The 8,182-nt window shown below is 37.1% G+C and overlaps 1 non-coding gene across 1 annotated transcript; it reads left to right on the top strand.

Annotated features, from left to right (window-relative positions):
- Positions 1-6,178: 6,178 nt before the first annotated feature.
- On the top strand, positions 6,179-6,283 carry LOC118930408 (U6 spliceosomal RNA). The gene has a single exon (XR_005032047.1). It is a non-coding gene; the product is annotated as a U6 spliceosomal RNA (small nuclear RNA).
- Positions 6,284-8,182: the final 1,899 nt, after the last annotated feature.

The raw sequence follows: 8,182 nt of genomic DNA, 5'->3' as shown, positions 1-8,182 counted from the left end.
AGTGGATGCATCAGTTTACATTCCCAACAATAGTATAGGAGGGCTCCCTTTCCTCCACGTTCTCACCAACACTTGTTATTTCTTGTCGTTTTGATAATAGCCATTCTGACAGGTGTGATGTGATACCTCACTGTGGTTTTGATTTGCATTTCCCTGATGGTTAATGATGTTGAACATCTTTTCATGTGTCTGTTAGACATTTGTATGTCTTCTTTGGAAAAGTGTCTATAAAGGTTCTCCAACCATTTTTTAATCAGATTTTTTTTTTTTTTGGTGTTGAGTTGTCTGAGTTATTTAAATATTTGGATATTAACTCCTTATTGGGTATATCATTTGCAAATATCTTCTCCCATTCAGTAGGTTGCCTTTTTCATGTTTTGTTGGTTTCCTTTGTGTGCAGAAGCTTCTTTTTTTGATGTAGTCCCATTTGTTTGTTTTGATTTTGTTATCCTTGCCTGAGGAGACAGGCAAAAAAATATTGCTAAGACTGATGTCCAAGAGTTTACTGCCTAGATTTTCTTGAGTAGTTTTATAGTTTCAGGTCTTACATTTAGGTCTTTAATCCATTTTAAATTTATTTTTATGTGTGGTGTGAGAAAGTGGTCCAGTTTCCTTCTTTTGCATGTGACTGTCCAGTTTTCCCAACACCATTCATTGAAGGGACTCTTTTCTGCATTGTATATTCTTGCCTCCTTTGTTGGAGACTAACTGACCATATATATATTCACGTGGGCTTATTCTGGGCTCTCTATTCTGTTCTCAAACAGATCTAATTTACCTTTTCTTTTCCCTTTACCCCCACTGTTGTTTTTTTTTGGCATAGTATTAGGATACAGGCTCCAATTTAAATAATTTACAAGATCTAATTAGCAAAATGTGCAAATATAAGACTCAATTATGTACTCTTTAAAAAGAAAGAAAATGAACCTTTCATTAACTGTGCTTTTATTTTTAAAGACATGTAGATTTAGTGATGAATTTTTCTTAATTCCTTAGATGACTGACTTCTAGGGTATTTTCTAGGCTTAATGTATATTCAGCTCCTATCTTGTTACTTTCTTACTAAGGTGGGACAGGTATCCCAGACAGTAACAGGAAGACTGAATCATATTCTCTGCATGGTAGGCTACAGAAGTGCAATTGAAAAACAAAAGTTACAACAAACCGGTATAACAGTAGGGGCTGTGGTGGGGTGTCAGATGCTGCTGACTCACAGGGAAATTCCCAATTGGTTCTGTTTCTGGTTTGGAGGAGGCTTTGTGCCTGACCCTGTGTTCAGGCTTCCTGACAAATGTCTATACCTTTTGGATGTAGGCTTGTCCAACTTTGATGAGAGGCAAGGAAGTGAGGATCAGGAGTTTCTCTGTGGAATCTCTTCCCCTCTAACTTCCTGATCCTTGCTGGAGCTTCTTATTACAGCCTCTCCAGCTGTCCTCTAGTACATCTGCTTTGTTTTACTCATTTGAAGGGAACTTGCTTGGCAGTGGCTTCTTTGAGTCTTTTCTAGCCCTTTGGATGCTGGAGAAATTCTGTATAGTCTGATTGCTGGTAGGGAGGCAGGGAGAAGGGTACTAGATTAATAATGTCAGAATCCAGGCATTTTGACTACCTCAGATACAGTAACCCCTTTCAGTTAATTAAGGTTTTATTATATTACACAAAAAATTAGATTTATTTGTCAAACAACCACTGCTGTATGAAGGCACTGGAAGACACTGGGGGACAGAGACATCTCCCACTTCCTCACATTTAGTCCTAATGGCCTTACAGTCTGTTGAGTTTGGGGCTCAAAGCCAAGTCCAGCCAATAATAAAAAGGATTTGTACTTGTTATGTATTCTCTATGTGCCAGGCCATGTCCTGAACTTAAGCACATGATCTTATGTAGTCTTCTAACAACTCTGATACTATTATCTTAAAAAATGAGGGATATTTTGTGTACTTCTTGTTTAGTAACTACTGTATACTATTGTTAAATATGCTTTACATACAACTTGAATTTGGATTTTATTGCATTAAAAAAATTCTTATTTTGGAACCTTTCAAACTCATTACCCGGTTTCACAAATTACCAACATTTTGCCAATGTTGCCTATTTACTTTCTGTTTGTCTGACTATTCAACACATGTTTGTTGAGAACTTCTTAGGTACCAAACCATTGTGTTAGAATGGCTACACCTTTAAAAAGTCACAGCTTTTGGGCCACAGGTTGTGTTGCTGTTGTGCTCTGGGAAGGTCAGGGATGGAAGGATCAGCTGGGTCATTGTTCTCCAGGTGGATCTCTGATCTGAAGCTTGCACAGAAGGTGTCTCCACAGTCTGCTGCTTTGGTAGGAGAAGATGGCAATGATGAGGGATAAGAATTTCCTCTTATTTAGGTTTCTGTCTAAGCTGCTCCCCCAAAAGTGTTTGCATATGCCCACATACACACAAACCTTAAACAAAAGGTTTTGACAGAGTTGAGATTTGGGAAATGATGTATCGCACCTTGTAATCTAGCTTTTTGGTCCCTCTGCATTGTACTAGAATAAGGCACCTCATAGGTCAGGACTTTTGTTCTCTAGATTGGCCTTAAGCTGGTGGAGGCCTTATTGCTTCAGGTCACCACTTTCCTCATTTCTTTAGCCTTTTAACTTTGTAACTCCTGACCTGAGTTTTGAAAGGTTTCATTAAATGAAGAGGCTGATGCAAAAGGCATTCTGGACTGATTCAACAGTATTTGCAAAGGCACAGAGGAAAGAAAAAGTTGATTTCTACAAATGAAATATGGATTGCACTGGCTAAAGTATGGAGAGTGTAGGGGGGTGGTGTCTGGCAATGAGATGGGGAGAGAAGCAGTTGTTCACCTTGAAGAGCCATGATTACCATTCATGAAATTTTACACTTTATTCTTCAGGCTTTGGGGAACCAACCACAGCATTTAAAGAGAATGCTGCAATTGGATATGTGATTTAGAGTAACCATTTGGCATCAGTGTGAAGATTAGAAAGAGGGGTGAAGAGTGGAGTTAGGAAACAATTAAGAAGCCATTGCCTTAACCTAGGAAAAATGAGCAGGATTGTATTGTGGGAGTAAGAGTAGGGATGGAAAGAAGGAGATGGATTCAAGGGACCTTAGGAGATAGAGCCGATGGAGTGTGATGTTTGATTAATTAGGGGATCAAGGAGAGAGATCAGGAATAACATTCAAATTTATGGTTTAAGCAAAAGGTTGAATGGAGATTCTGCTTATGTCTTAAGATCAGGGAGGAGAGGAAAAATACTAGGCTTATGGGGAGGACTTTTGAGCGAGGGACTTCCAGGTGGTGATGTCCAAAGGCACCTAGAGAAACATTTGGTGCTGCAGATAGCTTGGGGACTTATCAGAATAAAGGGGGTGATTTAAATCATGGAAGTAGATCAGTTATTGACAAGACAGGAGAGAACATGTTATAGGAATCAAAAGAAAGTGTTTCAGAGAGTGAGCACCAGTATCTGATACTGCAAAGAGGATAAAATGAAGTATGAACAAAAAAGAGAGAAAATGAAATCAGTGAATGTATAAACCACCCTTGTAAGGAGCTTCACTGTGAGGGGTAGAGGCAATAGCTAGAGGGTGGACATGATGAGAGAGAGATTTTGCTTTTCAGTGATGAGCTAGACTTGTGCGTGTTTAAATAATGACAGGAAAAAGCCAGCAGAGAAAAGAAGCATCTGACTACTGGAACAATCTAAGGCCTCATATGACACTTGTCAATTTACAGTCGGTCAGCTGTGTTGTTATAGGAGCTTCTAGTCAAATACAGATTACAGTGGAAGTAAACAACACAAAGAAGCAGAAAGTCTATGAAGTTAGCATGCTGAAAATTCTCTAAATGGATGTAAAGAAATATCACTAAATGCTTTATAATTGTTTAAGTTTTTGTTATAGCTGTTTTATATTCATAATCCAGTTTCAGATTATTAAAAGGACTCTCAATACTTTAAAATATTCTGGCTTGTCAAGTTTAGGAGCTTTATATCAGTGTTGAAGTAAGTGTAATAAATAGACATGCATTTTATATACCCATGTGTAGTTGAAATATGATGGGACAAGGCATCAATTTGCCCAAGCCTTCTTGAACTATCTAGCTTTTATTGGAAGTCACCCATGCATAGATTTAGTTCAAATAGAATAAAACTTTAGGTACATTATGGAAGTTTCTGTTTGTGTGAGCATGAAAATAAATAATACTGCCAAACAGCAATGATACAAATTTTTCTATAAGACATTTCCTGTCAATCCTTGCCTTGTAGAAGAACTCCTACTACCACAAAGCAGTAGTTTGGTTAAGATATTAAGGTATAGACTATAGTCTGGGTCTCAGTTCCCCAGTTAGTCACTGGCAGTATTTACACATTTTAATTCGGAAACCGGAACAATACTACCTCAATGCATTGTTGTGGAGATTAATTGAACCAATAAAGAGCACATGTGACAGCTCAATAAATGTTAGCTATTATTATCTGTAGAAATAAGTAACCTTCTGAGAGATTAAATACATTACAACCCATGGCACTGCTGACATCAATGACTAAATATATTTACACTGAACAATGTTATCAAGGTCGTTGCCCTTCATTACTTATAATAAGTTAGTTTTCCAGTTGTTTTAACTTTCAAGTAGGAATTTGTCTCCTAATATGCCAGATATAAGACCTCATAAACTGGGAGGAGTTGGATAATACAATTCAACTAATAAACAAACTAATATTTAGGTTTTTCTTTAGTCTTTCTTCTGTAAGTATTTTCCTTAAGTGTACTCTCCCTTATATATGAAAGTGTTTGATGATTCCCATCAAAAGATAATAGTATCTTATATTTTTAGTTGGCTTCACAGTTTACAAAGGAATTTCACATTTATTTTCTCATCCAAACTTCCTAGAGTCCATGCCAGACTTTCAGGGCAGAGGTTGTGTGTTACTTTTATATGGTCATTTCACTTAGCCTGTTAATACTGGCTTGTCAAGTTTAGGAGCTTTATATCAGTGTTGAAGTTAAAACAGACTGCATGGCTTAACCAATAAAAATGTACTTTCTCACCATTTTGGAGGCTGAAGTCCAGGATCAAGGTGTCGGCAGGTTTGGATCCTCCTAAGGCCCCTCTTTAGCTTGCAGAGGGCTACCTTCTTAGATGGAATTTTCTCTGTGCTCGTATTTTTCTGGTGTCTTTTCCTCTTTTAATAATGGCAATGGTCTGCTGGTTTAGGGCTATACCCTTGTGGCCTCATTTAGCTTTAATGATCTCTTTAAAATGTTCTATTTCTAAATGCAGTCACATTGGGGTTAAGGCTTCAACACATGAATTTTGGGAACACAATTCAGTCCTTAACTGGTGGTGATCCATACTTTCTTTCTTGGAGAGGACTGTAAGGCCAGAGGTTAAGTGATTTATTTGGGGTCATTTGACTTGTGGCTAACAAGTTAGGATTGAAGTTCAACCTTTTCATTCTTCATTTTATCCCTGTTGCACATCTCACATTTCCTTCTGGAATTACTTCTCCACAAATGCTTTCTTGATAGCACATGTTTATGAACTGATTTTCAGTTCTTGGACAAAAGAATGCTGTTTTACCCACATCTGAAATCTGAGCTCAGAATTTCATTACTCGGTTGTATTTTGCTCTGTTGAACTATAAACTCACTGTCTTAGACTTTACTACTGTTAATTTTTAGATGGTCATTTCACAATAGCTTTTAGACTAGCTTCAGAAATAAGGGCCAACTTATTGTGATACTCGCTAGCACACAAATGCCTTGACAGTAAGCACTTATAAAAGGGAAAGAGTCTATTATAAAATTTCTACTGAGTGATATGATGTTAAGAACCCCTCTAGAGCCATGAATTGATCATTGCTATGGTTCCAGATTTTCTTTTCTTTCTATTTTTTTTAATGGGGAATTAAAGGGATATCTTGTGAGTGTCAAATCAATGAAACATCCACTGTGGAACACAGTCTCAGTTCTTCTGTCCTTCCCCACCCCACTGTTCAACAGGAGTGGTCTGCTTTGAGTCATTTATCTCCCACAAGGCTCAAAAAATATGTGTCATGTTGAGTAACAGAATTTGGTAATATTTTAGGACTCAAAACATCTTTCTAATCAGGTACATTATTGTACTTACATAATGGGTGTATAGTATATTTACAAAAAGATGTTTTGTGCTTGCTTTAGCTGCACATATACTAAAATTGGAACAATAAAGAGAAGTAGCATGGCCCCTATGCAAGAATGACATGCAAACTCATTAAGTGTTCCTTATTTTGAAAAACAAAAAAAAGATATATTAAGGATGAACACAGGAAAAAAAGATGCTTAATACAGACTTATCTCTGATTCATCATACATTTTAAACAGAAGATGTTTTCATGACCCATGTAACTATAATCCCCTTTCTTCCAAGGGAAGGTAATCATACCAATATTCTGTAGAAAGATATCCACACACAAGGTACAGCTGCTCCCCTTTTCTTACCTCCATTGGAGATAATAACTACAAGGAATTTAATTAAATTATGGATATATGTGTTTCTGAATATATTCCTCTTCCTCATATGCATGCACCTTCCATAAATGATCATACATGTAATTTCTTCCCTCAGTTATCATAGTGATTTAAACATTTTTTTGAAGATCTTTATCAAGGTTTTAATTCACATACAGTAAAATTCACCCAAGGAGTACAATTCAATGGATTTTAGTTTATTCAGTCATGCCACCATCATCATAATCTAAATTTAGAACACTTTACCTCATCTCCAAATCCCACCACACTGGGAGGTAGGGCTTCAAAACATGAATTTTGGGAGGTCACATTCAGTCCATAAGAAGAAACCTCGTATCCATTAATAATCATTCTTCATTCCCTCCTCCCAATCCTCAGCTCTAGACCATCAATAAATTACTTTCTGCCTTTGTATATTTGCCTATTCTTGACATTTTATATAAATGGAATCTTGCAATATGTAGTTCTTTGTAATTGGCTTCCTTCAGTTAGTATAATGTTTCCATGTTGTGGATGTATCATGTGTCAGTACTCCACTCTATGAATATTTTTTATAAATCCATTCATCATTCATCAGTCAATGGGCAATTGGGTTTGTCTTAGTCAACCTGGGCTTCCATAACAAAATACTACAGATTGGGTGGCTTGAACAACAGACATTTATTTCTCTCAGACAGTTTTGGAGGTTAGGAAATCCAAGATTAAGGTGCTGGTGGATTTGATTCCTGGTGAGAGCCTTCTTCCTGGTGTGCATGTGGCAATTTTCTGGTTGTGTCCTCACATGGTGGGGTCGGGGTTGGAGAACAGAGGTCAGAGGAGAAGGAGAGAGAGAGAGAAAGAGAGTTCTCTAATCCCACCAAGTGGCCCCACTCTCGTGACCTCATCTAAAGACCTCATCTCCAAATTCCATCACACTGGGAGGTAGGGCTTCAACACATGAATTTTGGGAGGTCACATTCAGTCCATAACAGAGTTGTTCCTATTTTTGAGGTGTTATGAATGCCACATTCATGTACATGTTTTGTGTGGATGTATATTTTCATTTCTAGCAGTGGAATTGATGGATCATATGGTAGCTCTCTATTTAACTGCCAAACTGTTTTCCAAAGTAACTTCACCATTGTGTGTTCTCACCAGCAATTTATGAGCTTTCCAGTTTCTCCATGTCCTTGTCAACCCTTGTTATTATCTATTATGATGATAGCCACCCTAGTGGGAATGATGTGGCATCTCAGAGTTTTGGTTTGCATTTACTTAATGACTAATTATGTTGAGCACCTTTTCATGTGCTTATTGGTTATTTAAATATCTTCTATGGAAAAATGTTCAAATCCTTTGCTCATTTTTTTATTGCAGTAAAATATACATAAGATAAAATTTACTATTTTAACCATTTTTTAAGTGTACAGTTCAGTGGCATTAAGTACATTCACAGAGTGCATCCATCACCACTGTCCATCTCCAGAACTTCTTCATCTTCCCAAACTTAAACTCTGTATCCATTAAGCAATATCTCCCCACATCTTCTTCAACAGCTCCTAGCAACCACTATTCTACTTCTTGTCTATGAATTTGACTTTTCTAGGTATTTCATATACATGGAATCATACAGTATTTCTCTTTTTGTGACTGGCTTATTATACTTAGCATAATGTCCTCAA

The sequence above is a fragment of the Manis pentadactyla genome, chromosome 2 (genome assembly GCF_030020395.1).
Source record: "Manis pentadactyla isolate mManPen7 chromosome 2, mManPen7.hap1, whole genome shotgun sequence".
Classification (NCBI taxonomy): domain Eukaryota; kingdom Metazoa; phylum Chordata; class Mammalia; order Pholidota; family Manidae; genus Manis; species Manis pentadactyla.
This window is presented reverse-complemented; position numbering and strand designations above follow the sequence as displayed.